General features: G+C 39.1%; 1 protein-coding gene across 3 annotated transcripts in view; it reads left to right on the forward strand.

The window, feature by feature from the left end:
• GULP1 (GULP PTB domain containing engulfment adaptor 1) overlaps positions 1-20,395 on the forward strand; it is a 4,195,041-nt gene that overhangs the window by 3,988,368 nt on the left and 186,278 nt on the right. The gene's annotated exons all lie outside the window — the stretch shown is intronic.

Consider the following 20,395-nt stretch of genomic DNA (forward strand, 5'->3'; position numbering starts at 1 on the left):
CACCTAAGCACTGCCTTTATTAGCTTACTTTGTGGCCATAAGGGAAGCCCACTGTGTGAAAGGGGGTTTGGGATGGTTGAATTATGATTAGTGCTTAAGGAGGCTGAAATCCCTCAATAGTTCCCTCAGGTGGGAGTCAAGGCATCCTCACATATGGCTCAGTACCATGGTGGACAAGGAGACATCTGTGGGCATTGAGGGAGGGGCTGCTAATACAAATTATCAAAGGTTTTGCTGGGCATTCAGTCAGGGAAAATGTGCCTTGCCAGCTTGCAAATATAACTATTTGTGCTCAGGATGTAGGAAGGGTCATCCTGTTTCCAGATGTTGGGGCATGTTACCTAATGACAGGTGGAATTTTTCCACATCTCAGACATAGAGAGAGAGAGTGGTAATTTGTGCAGCTCTTCCTTTTGTGCCAAGCTAGCTTTTCTTGGGCACAAGTGGAGTTTAGGAGGAGGCCAAATGTGCCACACCAGGCTTGTTCTCCAATTTGTCTAGATAAGTTAACCTGTTTGCTGTCAAATTACCCGGATTAAAGGGCAGCAGACACCATTATTCAAGGTTTTGCCATAGGCTTTCCAGTCCACTCCACAGCCCCCGTCATATTCCAAGTTAGTTAACAATTTGTCATCCATCAAAGAACATGAACACATGGCTGGTTAGGTTAATAGAGAAAAAGCAGTGAGCTTGCAGGATAATTGGCCTGTTTTCATCCCCTTTGTGGTATTTATTTAAGAATTCCCCTATTAGTCTGGTTCTCAAGAAACAGGATGGTGAGTTCAGATTGATTCATCTTTCATCTTACCCAGCGGGGGGAAGGGGGTTCAGTCATTGATTTTATTGACACCAAACTGACCAAAGTACACAAATCATCTTTGGATTAGGCGGCAGATGTTACCATGGGCTATACTCACCTCTGCCTGTCTAAGTGGGATATCCAATCTGCTTTCCATCTTCTCTATTTGAGACAAGAGGATTGGCCTTATTTAGGTTTTCAGTTCAATTGGAAGATAATTGTCTACACCGCAATGCCAATGGGGTCAGCTGTGGCTTATGTAATGTTTGAAATATTTAGCCAAGCTTTACATTGGTGTTGGAAAAATGGGACCCATGCCAGTCAGCAGTGCACTATCTAGATGATTTTTGACAGTGGGTGAGGGTCAGGATGATGTCTATTTTCAAGCAGCTTTGCAGTGACTTGGGGATATTCTTGGCTGATGACAAGTCAGAGGGACCAAGCCGAGTCCTAACTTTCTTAGGCTTAGATGTACTCACCACTGACAGCTCCTGCAAGCTTCCTTCGTCCAAACTTCAAGTCTAGCAGTCACTTTGGAGATTTTTTTACTCCAGCAAAGTATGGGTAGGAGACATCATGCAGTTACATGGTTTGTTGAATTTTGCTTTAAGGACAGTTTCTGCAGGCAGAACCTTCCTACTGGCTATGTCTGTCTTATTGAAAAGTAATAGGCCCAGGTTGACCAGATGGGTCAAGAGGACATTTGGTTATGGTTTACATTCTTGAGCCAATTTAATGGAATGTCTTTTTTGCAGTCTCCCTGGACCATAGCCACTGACCTTGAGCTTTTCATTGATGCAGATGTGGGGTCCCGTATGGGGGATTATTTTATGGGTAGCTGGTTTGATGAAAGGTGGCCAGAAAATTGGTTCATCTGGAAGAGGCAGGCCATCATGTTTCTAGATTTTTTTCCCCATTTCAGTGGCAGTGTTATTATGGAAAGATAGATAATGCAACAAGAGGATCATTTTTCACTCAGAAAATATCTCAGTGATTCACACTGGCAAAATGCTTTCTTCCAGTTCAAAGTGGGTCCACTGGTCATCAGGCTTTTAGTTTTGCAGAGTTTACAGATTAATTTATTTTTGTGTTTTCATGCTCCTGGTTTCAGTTTGCCAGGTTTTGTCTCTTGGTCAACCATTCAGATACAATGGGTATGTCAGTTCCTATGGGAGTCTGGCTAATTTGAGAAGACTAGTATTATTGGTTCTGGCATATTCTTGGGCCAGCAACACTAGTTAAGCTTGCTTGTCATCTCTCTGTGATTTGAAGACATTCTGTAGCTCTTTGATCCCTGGTCCAAGGCCATGGGGAGTACAGTTGTTGCTACAATGTTTAGTGGCTAGGTCTGCAGCAGGGAATTCACCTAAAACTCTGAGTAGACCTGGCAGCTTTAGGATGGTTGGAACTTTTCTTGTGCCTTCAGGCCATGTCAGAACATTGGGTTATGGGGAAGATACTTAATGCCATAAAGAACATGCGGGAACCTTCCCAGGTTTCCAGAAAACTTATTGGGAGACAACTGCTCCTCCTTGTTATTCAAGGTCTTTACAGGACCATGGTGAATTTTGCTTGTTTGTCTCTTTAAACTGCTTTGTTCACCTCTTTGTGTGCAGATATTTTCTGTGCCAGTGAACTTCTCCTTTACCTTTGTTGGGACTTTGAAGAATCTTATCAACCACAGGGAGTTTGTCATGATTTGGTTGAAGAAATCTAAGGCTGATCAAGTTGATAAAGTTCAGCAGGTGTGCCTGGACAAGGCCAGTGGGCTAGTCACTGGCCCCATGCATTGGGCTAATTTGCTGTTTAATATCTCCCCCTTAGAAAAAAGGTCGGGTTGGTTTTCATGTGGGCCTCCAGCAAGCCTTTTAATCTATCAGAGATTAATGCATTTGTTAGGCAGGGCTTTGCAGGGAAAGGAATTCACCCACAAGCATACTTTTCCCATTCCTTTTGGATAGGTGGTACCTCAGATTTGGCCATGGAAGGGCAATCTGTGCAGGTCATTCAAAGAATGGGAAGTAAGGTCTCCAATGCCCTTTTTGTCATTCACAAATTCATTTTTATTTCTATTGCAGGGACTGAAGTAATTTGGCTCTTGCACCATTCTTTTATTCAGAGAGCATCCATCCGAGCCTTGGCCCACCCTGCTGGTCACGTACGTTTTTTTGATAGTAACAGGTGGACAGTTCATTCTTTTGGTTTCTCTGGTCTTAATTGCTTTCAGTTTTTGGAAATATGGCATAAGATTACAATTGAAGAATTCTTGCCCAGCAGTGTGGATAATCCACCTCGGGGGATGTGATCTGGGTCAAGCCCCTAAGAAGATATTGTTTGCCAGAATGTTATATGATATGGACCACTTGCAGCAGCTCTATCTGACCCAGATTTGACTGGTGGCTACAACAACTGTACTCCCCTGGTCTGCCATCATCCCTAGACTGTACTGGAAGAGCATTAGAAAGCCTATTACCATTGAGAGAGCAAGTTGTTTTTCTCAACCATAGAGTCAAGCTGGCTGCTAGCCAACTTGGATTTCTGGTGATTGACCACAATGATATTGATAGACTGGAGCCCGATTTCTATAATTTGGACAATGTTCATTTAAATAACATCGGTTTTAATTTGTTTAATTCGGGTATGGTTGTTGCTATTCAAAACATTTTCAAAGTTTAACTTGGTTTATTTCATAACCCAGAATTTATTCGCAAGGCTGTTGATTTGAGGGGGGGTTGGCATGGCATGCTGATTTGGTGTTTGCTTTACAGCTGCACCCCCCCTTGTGTTTCTCCCTCTTCTTGTTCAGCAGCTTCGGCTCTCTTCAAGTTGGACCCAGATTTGACCGGTGGCCACATCACTGGGTATGTGGCTTATGAGTATGAGTTAAATGGGTTTGCCACCAGGTCTGATGTAGCAGGAACACACACACAGTTTTCTTTTAGGTGGCAGCTGGAACAGGCTGGGTACACCAACCAGCTTGATGTGATGGTTTGATGCTATTTGTTGATATGTTGCATATGAATTACTTATGGCATCACTACTGGTTCTCCTTGACTGTTAGAAAATGCAACAACGTCAGTCTGGTGTGTTTTGTGACTCAGCTCAGTGGACAGCTACAACTTACCTTGGTAATGGCCCATTGTCTGCTTGTGTGAGTTGTTATCAAGGGGCAGGTTCAGCCAAGCAGTCCCTATTTAAGGGAAGTGCTGCTGTTCTTGTCTGCATAATCTATTAGCAGGAACATCATCCTTCCCTCCCAACTCTCCATGCACAGTAAGTCGGTGATAACCTTATGGCTTCACCCTCCCTTGTGCTCCCCCTGTTCTTGTTCAGCAGCCTCAGCTGTCTTCAGTTTGGACGCAGATTTGACCAGTGGCTGTATCAAGGTGTATGAGGCTTGTAAGTATGAAATAAACAGGTATTCCACCAGGTCCAAGGTAGCCAAGAGTACGTACCCAGTTTTCTTTGAAGTGGCAGCTGTAACAGGCTGGTGTATGCCAAATGGCTTGAGGTGATGTTTTGACGGAATTTGTTGATATGTTGCATATGAATTGCTTATGGCATCACTATGGGGTTGTCCTTGATTGTTATATAACAAAAGGTTGCAAAGTCAGTATGGTGTGTTTTATGACTCAACTCAGTGGACAATGTAAAATAATGGTGGGGAAGAGCCACATAAGCTTTTGATTGGATGGTTATGGCCCTAAAAAAGAAGTGTGAGGTCTGCAAATGCAAGAATGTAAAGAAATGTAATTGCACAACAAATATGTCATATTTAAAAGCGTACTGTAATTCAGTTAAAGTATTTTTGCAGGGGACTTTACCAACTCTACCCCCACCCCATGGTACTTTCTTTACAGTTTCCCATGATTCTTACAAAATAGAAAGGACATGTGTTTGGTATCTGCTGATCTCTTTTCAAAGTTTCTTTCTTATGGTATTGATTTTGGGACATCACCACTGTAATTGAAGTAGGTAATGTGGTTTTTAACCCTATTAACAAGTTGTGCCAGTAGGAGACTGAATTCCTGCAGCACAATGTGCTTCTGTTCCAGAAAAGTAAGTTATCTACATAGATTTTTTCCCACTGCTCTTTTTCTTTGGATTCTTCACTGTTTGGATAGTTCTATCCACTTGCCAAGACATTGGGTATGAATAATGTGGACTAGATGTAATATGTTTGAATTTCCTCTGATTTCTGACTTTTGTACTGTCTTTCACTGACAAAGGTGAGAATGTTAGAAATTCACTGTCAAGAGACTATAGAATCCAATACAGTAAACATGCTTATACTTCCACTATCAGTTTGATTATTGCAGAAAATTTGGAAGTATTATTCACACATATGTATTCATGGTTTACTTAAACTGTGAAAGAGTATGTCAACTCCAATCTATTGACTGAAGCTGGCAGAAATCTGTGCAACTAGTTTTGTCCATGTCAGGGCTTCTGTCCATTATGTTATATGTCTTGTTCTTTGTAATTTATTATTTCTGGATATGATACATGTATCCTATCAATTATTTATTTGTTTGTTTTTAATTGATAAGAAACTGTAATCTGTGAGTTTTTCTCTTAAAAAAATAAAAAATAAAATAAAAATAAAAGAGAGAGAGAGAAAGAATTAATTTATTTTCTTCCTCTGGTCAACTTTTGACTGAAATGTGTTTCTGTAATATCATTTCAAAATTTCAAAGTTACTATCAGTACATCATGATCTTGTTTTTTTTTATTTGTTATTGGTAACTTTAAACTTACTGGAAGGATCTCTGTTTTCTAAATACCTCCTTAAACATCTTTGGTGAATATCCTGCACCAAAAATATCTGTGATGCTGTATATTTCAGTGTCTGGTGTGTATTATACTTTTAGGTAGGCAAAATCCTTTCTAGTGTTGTGTGCCTTGTAGAAAGACCATTTTGAATATGTTCTGCAATGGTTTGAGGTTATTTACACCTAAACTTCTTTACTATAGACCGATTTGTCGAATTTCTTGTATCCATACACTGTTTCTAACTGAGCATATCTCTTCTGTGTATCTGTATATGTTTTTGAACCATAACAAATTGGTCTCTTCTCCTGTAAAGTCTGAGGTTCTGGACCATTCTGACTGGTGGCATTTACTTGCAGTGTGAGTGGATTGTTCACATCATGATATATTAATGCTGGAGCTACTGAAATGAGTTTTAAAACATTAAAACTCTTTTCCTGTTTACTGCTCTACTACCAGGCTACATTTGCATTGACAGCCTTCTTAAAAACATTGTTACTTCAGAAATATTAAATACAAAGTTTGTACATTACTGCAGCATTCCTAGAAACCACTGCAATGCTTGTTGTCTTCTTATTTTAACAATTGCGATGTTGCTGAGATTTTTTTCTAAGTCACGTTTCACTCTCGTTGACTTTAAAGACTGGCCTGAGTATTTAGACTAGTCTTATTTTACATTTGCTCTTATTTGACTTAAATTATGCTGGTGTACTGTGTTCTGTAGCTATACAAGTGTTTTTGTTATGCTCTTCTGGTGTCTGACACCACATTGATAAACAAATTGTTGCTATTTACTGCACCTTCCAAGTCCTCACCTACATTTTAAGCAACTCTGAGGAACTACTGTGGTGCTGATGAAATATCAAAAGGAAGTCTAAGGAGTCTGTGTTTTCATAGTAGCATATTAGAAGTACATACTACAGAGTTTGTGTTATCTAGATTTGTCTATCAAAAACTTTGGATTGCATCTAATAATGAAAGAGTAGTATTTTTCATTCTATAGACTACTTCTACAAGCACTGGGTAATTATATCTTTCAGTCACATTATTCAGATGTTAAGGATCAATACAAATGTGAACTGAGTCTTGCTTTGCAACAGTGGTTATGTTACCCTTCATTTGGTTCCAATTCCTTCTTGATGGCTTATAATGCATCCATACATATCAGTTCTTGCGCTGTATTAATTTTTATGGCTGCTGGTACCTTTCAAGAAGCATGCATCACTGGCACAACATTAGGTTGTATTTGCAATTTGCCTGGCAATTTTCCTAAGTCCATAAATAAATATATATAGTCAAACAGGATATCATTCACATGTCTCTGTGAAGTACTTGAGATGTTTTTATAATAATGTAACTCATTTTGTGAACATGCAGTCCAGCATGCAAACATTACAACAGTTAATTGCCACCAAGTATCATGCATGGATACTTGTGTTAATCAGTCTATGCATTTTTCTCTGTTCTCTAGGCATAATATAACTGCAAATGAAAAGACTTCTAATAGAGTAAGAGCGTCCCCTACAAGCTTGCCAAACTAATGCATCTAACAATATCCCGCCTCCTGCACGCTCCTCTGCTAGTCCTCCTGTGCCATTCTGTCTTAATGTGTCTCACTACTTGTACTCCATACAACCTATTGATGAAGCTTATTCCACTCATTTGGCACCCACTTATTGAAGGAACAATTCTGCATGTCCAGTATAAAAGTATGATCTCTTCCCCCTACCTCTTATTTCTTCTCATGCTACTCTTCCCGTCATATGCACCATGCCATGCCCCATATTTCCCTTCTCATTTCAAGTGAAAATATTCCTGTAACAATCACCCCTTCCATGTCATTCCACATCATTATACAGTCCATTTCCTTCACTGTCCTAATTAGCATTCTAAGGCCAGTCTTTTTGGGAGCATGTAGTTATTTTCATGACATATCAATCGTATTCCTTTATTTTATGGCAGGAACTTAGATGTGGACTAACACCAAAGCTTGCTGCAATGCTAATTTCAGGGCTGCTGAACTTTGGGCATAAAGGAGTTTTCTCTTGCCTTTAAGTTTGAGTATCACCAAATGCATTTATTCATTTGTTCATTCTTTCAGTTTGTGTTTATTATGTTGACCAAGTGAATAAACTGATCTTAGGACCCTTTTCAGCCATAAATCATTTGACTAAGCACATAATTTCATAACATGATACATACATGAAAAGTATTACATTAATATCAGAGAACCTTTGTTAGAGACTTACTTCATAAATATAAACACATACGTTTAATACATGACACATTCGTCTATGTGTATTGCACCAGTGTGAGGGAGATTTTGTTTCAAAATTTGTATAGTAAAATGCAGATATAACTAAAAATATACATAGAAATGTACAGAATTTACAGAACTGAGAAAAATCACATAATTGCACCTGGAAGGGCACTTTCAAGTTGTAGAAATTTAACAAACATTTTGACTGCTGAATTTGCTGCATGAAATATAATCCTTATAAATGGAAGGATATAATCAAGATTCATGAATTCAATAACCAATTTCACTGTAAAGGAATTGCTTCCCTTTGGGATATTCAGGTTTTTTGCATTAGTAGTTCAGGGGTTGTATGAAAATGCAGGAGGGTGTGCCCCTTGCAAAACACTTGTTTTTAACTGTTTAGTGTTTTTTGTCTTTTCTAGCTGGTGAGATGTTTGTGCTTACTATGACTATGTAATGACGTGATTTTCTTTTCTTACTGTTTCAGTCCAAGACCTGTATTCAGTAACCTATATTTATATTAATTAGTGCTCTTTTCAAAGGCGTAGTCACTTAGCTGCCCTTAGAATCATACCTTATCCTCAGAACACAGACTGCATTTTGTTCTCCATGGCCACTGTCCTTTCAGACTACTGCTGATGATTCATGCTCCTAAACCAGACAGCAAGAACATGTCTCCGTACATAAGGAAGGCATGTCAGGAAATCCAGCATGATCATCTATGGTGTCCTGAGAAGGATTATGCTGTGGTTATCTACTCAATGCATGTATCTCCTCTCATCTTTTGGATATAAAAAGTCATGTCAATCACAGCATATATGGATCTATTGCCACTGAGTGAAGGGAATGGCCTTTCATTAGTATAATTCAATATCGGGGGTAAACTTTCTAATGATGAGACAATAAATTAATAACAAATAAAAATAACAGATGAGGTAAACCGTTGTATGCAGGCTATCCTGTTATAGGAGCAGAGGTAACATCTTTAAAAAAGGAGATTTTACTGCCAGGTTTGTGGTTTGGCTTCACACATGTCATTTGACATTTTTCCATCTCACTCTTCAGGAAAGTGTGTCAGAATTTCTTCAGTTCCCTTTACATTTTTAAACACAAACATTGCCTAAAACCATATAGTCATTTGTATGTCGTCCAGTCTTGTTATCTTCATTGGTACATTATCTAAATGCAGTTGCATTCCTTTCTCTGAGAGATAAATTTGGCGCTCCATACTATTCCATTAATGTTGCAGAAGAGATTTAGGTCCAGAGACTGAGTATTTCTGATGCCATTTGACCTGCTAATGTGCAGTATGTCCATCTGTACTGGGTCAAAAAACTGAAAAAAAAAATGTAGCCAAGCTAGAGGTTTTCACTGTGTGATACCTTAAACCTCCTTGAATGGAGATCCATGAGATATATGGAAATGAAAATCTAGCAAGCTACTGTTTTTCATTGCGTGATACCTTAAACCTTCTGTAATGGAGACCCATGGGATATATGGAAATGACCCCTTAAGAGCATTGCATGTTTCAGCTACATGACTTCTGAATGCCCATGACTTTTTTCTTTTTAAGTGTATATGGTTATATTCAGGCAAATAAAAAACAAACCCCAGTATTATGTCAGAGGATGCCTTTTAGCCAGATGCAACTCACCTCATAGCAGTCTGTAAGTTACAAAGTATAGTTACTGGCCTTTGAGTCATTCCCTGTAGGACATATTGTTTAGGCCTCGTATCCTTTCAGTAAGGTATCTCTGCATAACGTACCTTTAGAGAATATTGCTATCAGAGCCGATTTGTTGGTGATTGTGCCCTGCAGCATGTTAAATCTTTTTGGGACTGGATTGTTATCAGTAAGTAATGACTATGCAGCATTTTAAATCTTTTTGGGACTGGATTGTTATCAGTAAGTAATGACTATGCAGCATGTTAAATCTTTTTGAGACTGGATTGTTATCAGTAAGGAATGACTATGCAGCATGTTAAATCTTTTTGGGACTGGATTGTTATCAGTAAGTAATGACTATGCAGCATGTTAAATCTTTTTGGGACTGGATTGTTATCAGTAAGTAATGACTGCTTTATATTCATTTTGGACTGGGTAACTCTAGGTGCTACTTCTTCTTTCATCTTTCTGTTTTCAGTATTCTAGTTTTGTAGACTTGTAGATACTTCATATGTTAGACTCGGCTAGGTGTGGAAGACTGGATTGCTGGGGGATCTCAGGATACAACAACACTGATTGTGGCATGTTTTTAAATAAATGTATATTGCAGTTGGGTATTATTATTACTTTTAGTTATGCTTAGTTTCATCTAACTGATCTGGTACACTCAGCTAATGATTTGATTATTTTAAGCTTACCCAGAGTATGTTGGATGTGGAAAAAATGTAAATGACTACAGTGTGGAAGTATAAAATATTTAACCACCTTATGAATAGCACTGCCTATAAGCCATGGCAATGGTATTCTAAAAAGTCTTAGGCAGCTGTATAACATGGTTAATTTTCTCAAAAATCTATCTGCTTAGAGAAGTCTATATCCTACATTGCACCAAAGCTGAATTTGGCAGTCTCTCTGTGTGACTCATAGTTTAAGACAGACATAAAACTGTACTGCATAAAATGTTAATAAACATGCTTTTTGGTTGAATATTAACAGTACACTGAGGACTGGGTGTGTCTGAACCCAAAATTTTACACACACCCTTGCTGTGGGGTGGTTTTGTACATTATGTAATTTTTATTTGCAGGATTAGTGTACCATCACATATCTGAGGTGTTTAGAAATTGGCTGCTATACTCACATCCAAATAAATTATCCTGCATGTAATGAGATGAGATGTATTAAAACCATGTGGCAGTAATCAGCAGAAGAAATGAATTCCAGATCCTAATAATATCACTTTTCTGTACTTAACTTAATTTCCTTCAGTTAAAAAAGGAAATGGCAGTAAAACAGTATTACTTATACTAAACATTACATGCAAATCTCACATTTCCAAACTGGGATCCCAGCCTATTTAATAAAAAGAATATAAACCATATGAAGTTCAGATTAGTCAGCATCAACCTTTTCTGTTCCATATGCAGATAATGGTGGAAAAGCTACAAATGTCAGTGATATTCTCAAATACTTTGCCAGCAGTTCCCAGTGAGTCAGAAGGTTTCTGTGACATGGCTCCCATTACAGTTAATTGCAACTTATCAACAATAGGGAAATGTGACAGTGCGGATTAAATATGTTACACCCCAATCTTTAGAGTTCTTTGGTCAACAGAAATGTTTGCACTGCAAGCACTGTTTTTGTTGGACTGATCCCAAACTATGTTCTGCCATTAGTGAAATGGTAATAACAGAATTGCTGCAAATTGTTTACCAGCAGTTCCCTAAAAAAAGACAGGAAACGAAAAATGTCATAATACTCTGTTTGCAAAACTAGGTACCTCTGGGTTTGATATATTAATTTAGTACAGTGGGGTGGGCAGCTTAACTGCATGCAGCATTTCATAAATGTCATCAAAGAAAGTTTCATGATTTTAGACCAGTGATGGTGAACCTTCCGGGCTCCATGTGTCAAAAATTCAGAAAATGACCATTGTGACTCTGCTGGAGTGTCACCTCCAGCTCCGAACAAAAGAGAAACAATCATTTTCATATACATTTATTTAAAAAAATACAGTCCAATCGTGTGCTGTTATGTATTATAAAAGTAAAAGAAAAATCAGTGACTTAAAATAGGGGAAAACAATATGCCCATTGATAATTGGGCTTAAAATAGTGCACCAAAAAACTACCAAATAAAATCCACATGGCTTCAAAATAAGCACCAGTAAACCAAGTAAGAAGCCTCCACGGCGAAACAGTAAAGCCCCGAACAGCCTGGAATTCTTCTCAAGACTTTTATTAAGCACAAAAATCCACCATAAACATTTATAGTACATTTTCGTTTGAAACACACTTCATCAGATGTGGGCTGCCATTAATCTGTACCTCATACATAGTTGGCAAAAAGATTGCAATGTAGTAATTAACCAATCACAATATATCATGGTGTAACCTGAATACAAAACAGGCAGTATATGTGCAGTCCGCAGCATTCAACATTGGTATTGTCCGCAGGCCACAGCCTGCAGACACACAGACACTTTTTTTTTTTTTTTTTTTTTTTTTTTTTTTTTAAAGATGTCCATCTGCTCTGTGCTGCTGTTACAGTCTTCATGTATTTTTAGTAAAGTTTTTTTTTTTTTTTTTTTGCTCTCTCTTTCTGATGTTTGGGTATGGTGGATTTTTGTGCTTAATAAAAGTCTTGAGAAGTATTCCAGGCTGTTCGGGGCTTTATTGTTTTGTCGTGGAGGCTTCTTACTTGGTTTATTTGCACAAAAAAACTACCCTACTTTAATATTAATTTTTATTTGAACTGAAAAAAATATAGAACCATACCTCTCAACCTGGAAACATCAAAAATCTTGACAAGGGCCATGAAAAATAGGTACAAATCTGTACGCTGATTAACATCTAATTTGCATACATAATTGCATAACCCCACCCACTCCAATGGAATTGTGGGATACCAACTTTCGAACACAAACTGAACAACAGACAACCAAAATATGGCACCAGAGTACCCCTGCAGCCTTTCCTACACTGATGATACATTCTTCTTCTTCTTCTTCTTTCGGCTTTTTCCCGGTTAGGGGTCGCCACAGCGGATCACCTTGTCCGTACATTGAATGGCAGTGGAGTTTTACAGTGTCGAGTTGCCAGCCCGGCGCCCAACCTTCCACAGAAGGCACACTCACACGCACACCTAGGGCCAATTTAGAGTGTCCAATCCACCTGCAGCATGTCTTTGGGATGTGGGAGGAAACCGGAGCAAACCCACGCGACCACAGGGAGGACATGCAGACTCCGCACAGAAGGCACCCCAGCTGAGGATCGAACCGGAGAACCTCTTGCTGTGAGGCGGCATTGCTAACCACTGCACCACCGTGGCCGCCCTACACTGATGATACATTCATGAAGCATAATTTCTTCTCACATCATAAAATTGAGGTATAGAACTGAAGTACTTTCTCATTGCAATGAAATAAACAAAATACAAATTCCAACTGATGTTTATTTTGGCTAAAATAACATAACTTCATTGAAGTTTCATATCCAGTTTCCTTGTTATAATTAGTAGCAGGTTATTTTTATCTTATAAATAGCATTTAGCGTATCAGAATTTTTAGAAATCCCTATGACTGAAAACTTTGGCCCAGAATGTTATTGAAGTAATAAAAACATTTAAAAAAAAAATCTCAGTTTCTGTTCACCTCCGGTAAAAATAATGATTTGGTTATTTATATAGTAGGACTATATCCATTTCTACATGCACTATTTGGTCTTTCTTGGACAATTAGATACATCAACTAAACTGAAAAGATCTGTTTTTACTTATGACCCAGGAATGAATATATCATGTTTTGCCTATTTTTAAAGTTATGGTTTCACTTTTGTGTGCCAGATGAAAGCCATATGACAGACATTTCAAACATAATTTAGATTTTCATGTGTAGTTGTTCATGGCCACAGAACTTTTAAAAAACTAGTAAGTGAACCAGACTCTGTAAAGAGGTGAATGTTGGCTGCCTTTATTGCTTGGAAAATCATTTGTAGAAATGAATATATTTATTTTGCTAGAAGAAAAAATATCTGTGCCAACTGCTGTCTGTTAAATAATATTTAGGACCATAATCAATAATAAATTTCCATAAAAGGAATGGAAAATAATCCAAAAAGCACCATACCTTCATATTAAGCTTGCCAATGGCTATTATATGCAATAAGACAGTGTACAAACAGTAGCAGAATTCGTGTACTGTATGCCATTTACATATGTGTTTATTTTGTTCCTTACCTAGTCAGCATTCTTCTCCAGCAGCAACTGTTCAAAGCAACCCTCTCTCGGCAAGTCCCTAAACTGAAGAAAAGCAAGCATTCTTCTCTCCCAAATGGCAGGCAGCACCAAAGTCATGTTGGCAGCAGCAACAGTTCAAAGCACCCCTCTCTCGGCAGCAGTTTCTGTTTGAAACGGCATTTCCCACCTGCAAAGCCAGCATTCTTCTCTCTGCAGCAACTGTTTACTTCCTGCCTGCTCGCAGCCAGCCAGAAATGATGATGTGAGCTCCTTAAGCTCAATTCTGACTGGCTGGTAGTGCGGGATGACGTCAGCTCTGACAGTGTGAAAATTAAAAAAAAAAAAAAAAGCAAAGAGATCGGAAATGAAAGGGTGCCACTCGGGAATCATGGCACCCCTTCATTTGGACCCCAAAACTCTGTAAAAAAACGAGTAATTCGGGACAGCTGGGAGGTCTGTATGGAACACATTGCATTTAATTTGATTATCAATTAATGACTTTTGTTGCCGAACTTTAATATACAAGTACAGGGTCACATATTTCTTGTATTTTTGTACATTCAGTTTCTTTGGTAACTCAGGTGTTACGAACACCGGTGTGTCACCCATAATGTTGTGGCGTGTCACCTTTGACATGCATGTCATAGGTTCGCCGTCACTCTTTTAGATGGACTGCCTTTTTGTTTATTCAGCAAAGATATACCATACCTCAGTAAACATTCAGCTTGGCTCAGACCTAAATTACATATGGCAGTAATATGGCAGTTCACCGAGAAGAGGATTTGCTTTGCCATAGTTGTATGCGAGTTGCATAATGAGGTATTTGTGCTTTAACTTACACTATCTGTGGTATGAGGCAAAGTATTGTAGAGTACATTGCTTTGTGCTTACCTGCTGTCAGGCTGTGGCATTAATATGCAACACTTCATTATACTATAATCCCAAGACTGCCAAAGCTGACCACAAAATGTATTGCACGTCCATATATATGTCTAAAGTCCAGGACGTAACATCTTTCAGGAAAAAAAAATAACAATTGCATGTGACCAAAGGGGGCATAGTTTGAAAATAAATGGACAACTCAAAGGAAACAACAAGAATTTTTCCTTTATCTTCAGTGTTTTAGATTGTTGAAGCAACCTTCCATAAATGGTGGTGGAATTAACTGCGGTGGTGAATTCAATGTGCTGTTAAACAGATATGCGTCTGTCTTGTTGAGGAGAAGGAATAATATGATTATGATGTGGCTTACAAGAGCAGCATATTCCTTTTCTAATTTCTCCAAATGTTTAGGGTTTCCAATACCTTGACATGAATGGACCCAATTCCTAAGTCAGGGTACGTTAGTTTGTGAAGTTAGTATTGCTTCCATCTTTGAAGTTTGACAAGAGTCCTCTTCTCATCTCTGCAACCACAAGGTAGCTAGAATTGATTTTTTTCTGCAGATTATATGGAGTTGTAGGTACTGGTAGCATATTTAAGTATGCTTTATTTTTTTCTTATTAAACCCACTCCTACTGCTGTTGAAGCAGTCTAGATGTCCTTATTTCAGACTGCTGTAGTTTCTGCTTTCATATCCTGGCATTTTATGACTTTAGGTCTCTAATTCCATACTTTTTTCTTTGACTACAGCTGTCTAGTTTCCTTGCCTTTGCATTCATGATTGTTGGTTTTGGATAATCTCCTGTCATCAGTACTATGGTTTTCAGTAATTCTTTGCAATCCATATTTCTAGTGCTGATATCTACTTGTGTTGCAGTTTTGCACAATCCCCTAAGTATAAGCCTGGCACATTATTGTGCCTGTCAGTGTACAGACCCTCAGCCATGAGTATATCACAGCACTAACAAGATGTGAAATTGTTTCTAGCTCTTTAACACAGAACAACTATGTGTTTGTATCTGTCACTTTTCCTATATATTTTCTAAATTATTACATACCAGTGACTTGAGTTGCCATTGTTAGATTGGCCAAAGCAGCTCTCAATCAGTTAATGTTTCAGGAAAAAAAAAAACAATTTCATAAAAAGTGGAAGTACTGTCAAATGGCCATATTCATTAAAGAGAAAATAGTCACCACTAGCCCCAAAAGGAGCCAAGCATAAACATCATTCTGCACAGTAAAAGCCGTTTGTTCTTCGAGTCATAGTTGGGTGGACCACCTGATTCATAAAGGGTTTTGTGCAACAAGTCCCACTTGGAATTCTCTGTTGCATGCTGAAATTCTGTATACATCAATACATTTTTATGCATCTACTAACATACACACAGTGCATCCAGATATGGATACTGCAGCTGCTCTGTACAGCTGCAGTTATTGGTATTGTTTAACAGTTTTAGCTTTTTATTTTTATTTTGGCAATTAGCACAGAGAAATAAGGATATATGCTGTTATGAGCTGCCTCCTGTAGTCCAGGGTTTGAATTTGTAACCTGCATTTGCCTACTGTGTGACTTTGAGCAAGTCATTTAACCACACAGTTCTCTGTGGCTGAGTTTGAAAAAAAAAGGTCTTTCTAGATCAGTACTCTGCCCCATTTAAAAATACATATAAATAAACAGATTCTTAACCCTGTTCTGACTGTCTACCATGCCTAAGAACTGAGCTCAGCCATGTGTGACATCATTTTTATGTGAGGTTGCTCTGGCAGTGGCACACTCAGTGATGAAGGGTACCACTGCCAGAGCAGTGGCACAATCAGTCAGGAAGGGTATCACTGCCAGAGCAGTGGCACAATCAGTGAGGAATGGTATCATTGCCAGAGCAGTGGCACAGTCAGGAGGGTACCACTGCCAAAGCAGTGGCATAATCAGTCAGGAAGGGTACCACTGACAGAGCAATGACATGATCAGTGAGGAAGCATGCCACTGCTAGAGCAGTGGCACAATCAGTGAGGAATGGTATCACTGCTGGAACAGTGGCACAATTAGTCAGGAAGGGTACCACTGCCAGAGAAATGGCACAATCAGTCAAGAAGGGTACCACTGCCAGAGCAGTGGCATAGTGAGTGAGCAAGGGTAACACTGCAAAAGGAGTGGCACAGTGAGTGAGGAAGGGTACCACTGCCAGAGCAGTGGCACACTCATTGAGGAAAGGTACCACTGCCAGAGCTTTGGCACACTCATTGAGGAAGGGTACCACTGCCAGAGCTGTGGCACACTCAGTGAGGAAGGGTAGCACTGTCAGAGCAGTGGCGTAATCAGTGAAGAAGGGTATCACTGTCAGTGCAGTGGCACAGTGACTGAGGAAGGGTACCACTGCCAGAGCAGTGGCATAGTGAGTGAGTAAGGGTAACACTACCAGACCAGTGACACAGTGACTGAGGAAGGGTACCACTGCCAGAGCAGTGGCATAGTGAGTGAGTGAGTAGGGGTAACAGTACCAAGGGAGTGGCACAGTGAGTGAGGAAGTGTAGCACTGCCAGAATAGTGGCACAATCAGTGAGGAAGGGTATCACTGCCAGAGCAATGGCACAATGAGTGAGAAGGGGTACCAATGCCAGAGGAGTGGCACAGTTAAAGAGGAGGGATTTCTCTAAGCTATTGTGTGACTTACTCTGCCTCACTGAAAACATTTGTTACTTATTCATATGGGATCTCTGGAGTCTTGTTTTTGAATTATACTTTACAGTTCGCCATTTGCATAGCAAATTGGTACAAGCCAATGCCAGGCTCCCAGCTACTATGTGAGCTTTCTGAATCTAGAAAACTGTAATGTACACACCTGCTACCAGTGAAGCTTTGCATAGTGGATGGATGTACTGTTGAGATGGTATGCTTTATTTGAGGAGCAGTCATATATGCAATAGATAGGATTCATTTTAAGATAACTAGCGTGGTGACTTGTGATGGTATGATTCAACATCTAAACCCCCCCTTACCATCTCGACAGAAGAAACTGATTAAATGGGCAAAAACATGCATTCAAGACAGCAAGCCCCACAGGGGGCCCAAACATTCTGGATCTGGTGCTCACTAACATGGATGATCATTGCACCACCCATGTGCGAGGCCCTCCCTAGTGAGGTCTGATCATAGATAATTCTCATTATTAATTATTAAGTCCTATAATTGCTTTGGTGACTCTCTCTTCTCTTTCAAAGTAGCCAAACAGTGGAACATATTACCCCAGAGTGTCTTAAAAAACACATATCTTCATAGCTTCAAACTCCTCCTAAAGGAATACCTTATTCAACAATGGCTATGCTACTGTAATACTCTTGGCTAGTTCCTCGTGCCATCAATCAAATGTTTTCTTTTCTACTATCTTATCCTTGTCTTACTTCTACCAAATGAAAATACCAAAATGTTTTTTATATATCTAATGAGCTTAGGAAGTGTAATGTTTTTTTCTGTTTTACATTCTCTTTTTGTAAATTGTGATTGTTGGCAACTGTCAAACTTTTTGTATATTGTTTGTAAATTGTTTTAAAAGTTTTTCTAATCTTTTTTGTACTGTTGTTATAGAGCTTTTCTTCCCGCGTCTCCACTGAAAACAGGCTACTTGCCTAGCCGGACTCTACCCAGTTAACAAATGTAAAATAAAATAAATAAATTAGAAGTAACAATAACATCTAACCCCCCCCCCCGCATTAGCAGCAACTAGACTAAAAACGTTCTCCAAAGCCAATTACAACCTAATATGTGATGACATTAATAGCTTCATAGCTCCTGCCCTCACTAATGGCATGGACACCTATACTGGGATTTACACCAGTGCCTTGTATAAACATCTATACAAACATATTGACTCAGCTGTACCTGACAGGACCAAAACAAGATCCTCAAGAAAGAGCAAGCCTGCCTGGTGGACATCCACCATTAACAGGTTGTACAGTAAGAGAAAGAAATTGTTTTCCAAGAGCAGAAAGGAACAGTCTCTGAATTGGAAGCATTCCCTCCTCAACTTAAACAAGCAAATATGATACATCATAAGGCATTCTAAAGCTAACTATGAATTCAAATTAGTGTCTTTCACTAAGGATAGCCATAAGGCCTTCTTCAGCTACACCAAAAAACTTCAAAGAAAAACCCATGTCTGCGCAGAACTGGTTGTTAATGGTACCACATATATTGAACCCATAGAAATAGCCAATCTGCTAGCTGACAGGTTCAAACTTCTCCCCCTGTCCCTGCCACATATTCCCCAAAGCATCCCTACCATCTGCCCTTCAACTAGTATTTCCAAGTAGCAGGTTGTAAATGCTCTTTCCAAAGCCCAAAAAAAAAGCCTCTGTGGGACATGATAATATTGCAGACTGTGTTCTAAATGGATTAAAACAGGAACTAGCTGCACTGCTGGGTACTCTTTTTAACCACAGTCTAAGCACTGGCTTTGTACCTGCTGATTGGAAAACAGCAACCATCATCCCATTACATAAAGGAGGTGCCTCCACTGACCTGGGAACTATAGACCCATAAGCCTGACCAGCCTAATCCACAAGGCTATGGAAAGAATAATCATAGACCTTATCAATAAAGATATAGGAGACCTCCAAATGCTTGACCAAACCCAGTTTGACTTCATTAAAGGGAGATCCTGCCTCTTGAACTTGGTGGACTTTTTTGAGACAGTCACCAAAGCCCTGTATGAAGCCAGATACTTGCATACAGCTTACCTGGATCTGGCCAAGGCCTTTGCCACTATTCCCCACTCAGGCATCATTGATAAACTCACCTAGCTGGAGAGGGGAATTCAAACCAAGAGATGAATGGTTAATATTGGTGGCATAAGATAGCGGGCAACATACACGTTGGTTTACAAAGTCCATTGAACATGTGGGAGAAACAAACAAACATAGGTTTTGTAAAACCAAATTGGAAACAGTCGCACACCTCATTGCTGGTTGTGACATACTAATGGCAGAAGGACTGTGTCTCTTGGCTGATCAGGATAAAAGAGACAAGCGGTTGTTGGTTCAGTTCAAGCAACTTAATTACACACAAACTCATCAGGAATGAGACTTTGTATCTTAAACTTAAACTTATAAACAGACTGACTACCACACTCATACATGCTAACACTCTGTGCTCTCAAAATGGCACTGCTGCCTGCACGTGCTTACTATTTATATGCATGTGCTTGCATCTGGGAATGATTCTTAAAGTCACATACACACCCTCTGTTCTATAGACTGTATACAGAAAGTCATAATAATGTGGCAAGACTGTTGCACTAGGGATTATGCAAACATTATGGTATTGAAGTGGCTGAAAATCACTGGAAACATGAGCCACAAAGCATCATAAAAAATGATTAAGTCTACATCATATGCAATTTCCCTTTACCAACAGTTCATGCCAAAAAATTGGATATAGTGGTCCATGAAAAGAAGACAAAAGTAGCATTGATCATTGAAATCACCACACTCAGTGACTACAGTGTCTTGTGTACAGATAGATACAAAACTGTAAAATATCAGGATCTGCAGGCAGAAATGAGAGCAATGTGAAAGAAAGATGCCCGAACAGTTCCAATACTAGTAGGAGCAACAGGTCTTATAAAATAGAATCTACAATCATATTCAGATATTTTACCAATACATGTCATGTAACCCCATACAAATTTCAAGAGGAGTCATTACTGGTCACATTGCGGGTGCTGTGAAGAGCACTTTTGGCTGACATCAATGACTGAAACAATGCTAATTTCATGATCTTTAATTC

The sequence above is a fragment of the Protopterus annectens genome, chromosome 6.part0, assembly GCF_019279795.1.
Source record: "Protopterus annectens isolate FY-2018-M chromosome 6.part0, PAN1.0, whole genome shotgun sequence".
NCBI classification, from domain to species: domain Eukaryota; kingdom Metazoa; phylum Chordata; order Ceratodontiformes; family Protopteridae; genus Protopterus; species Protopterus annectens.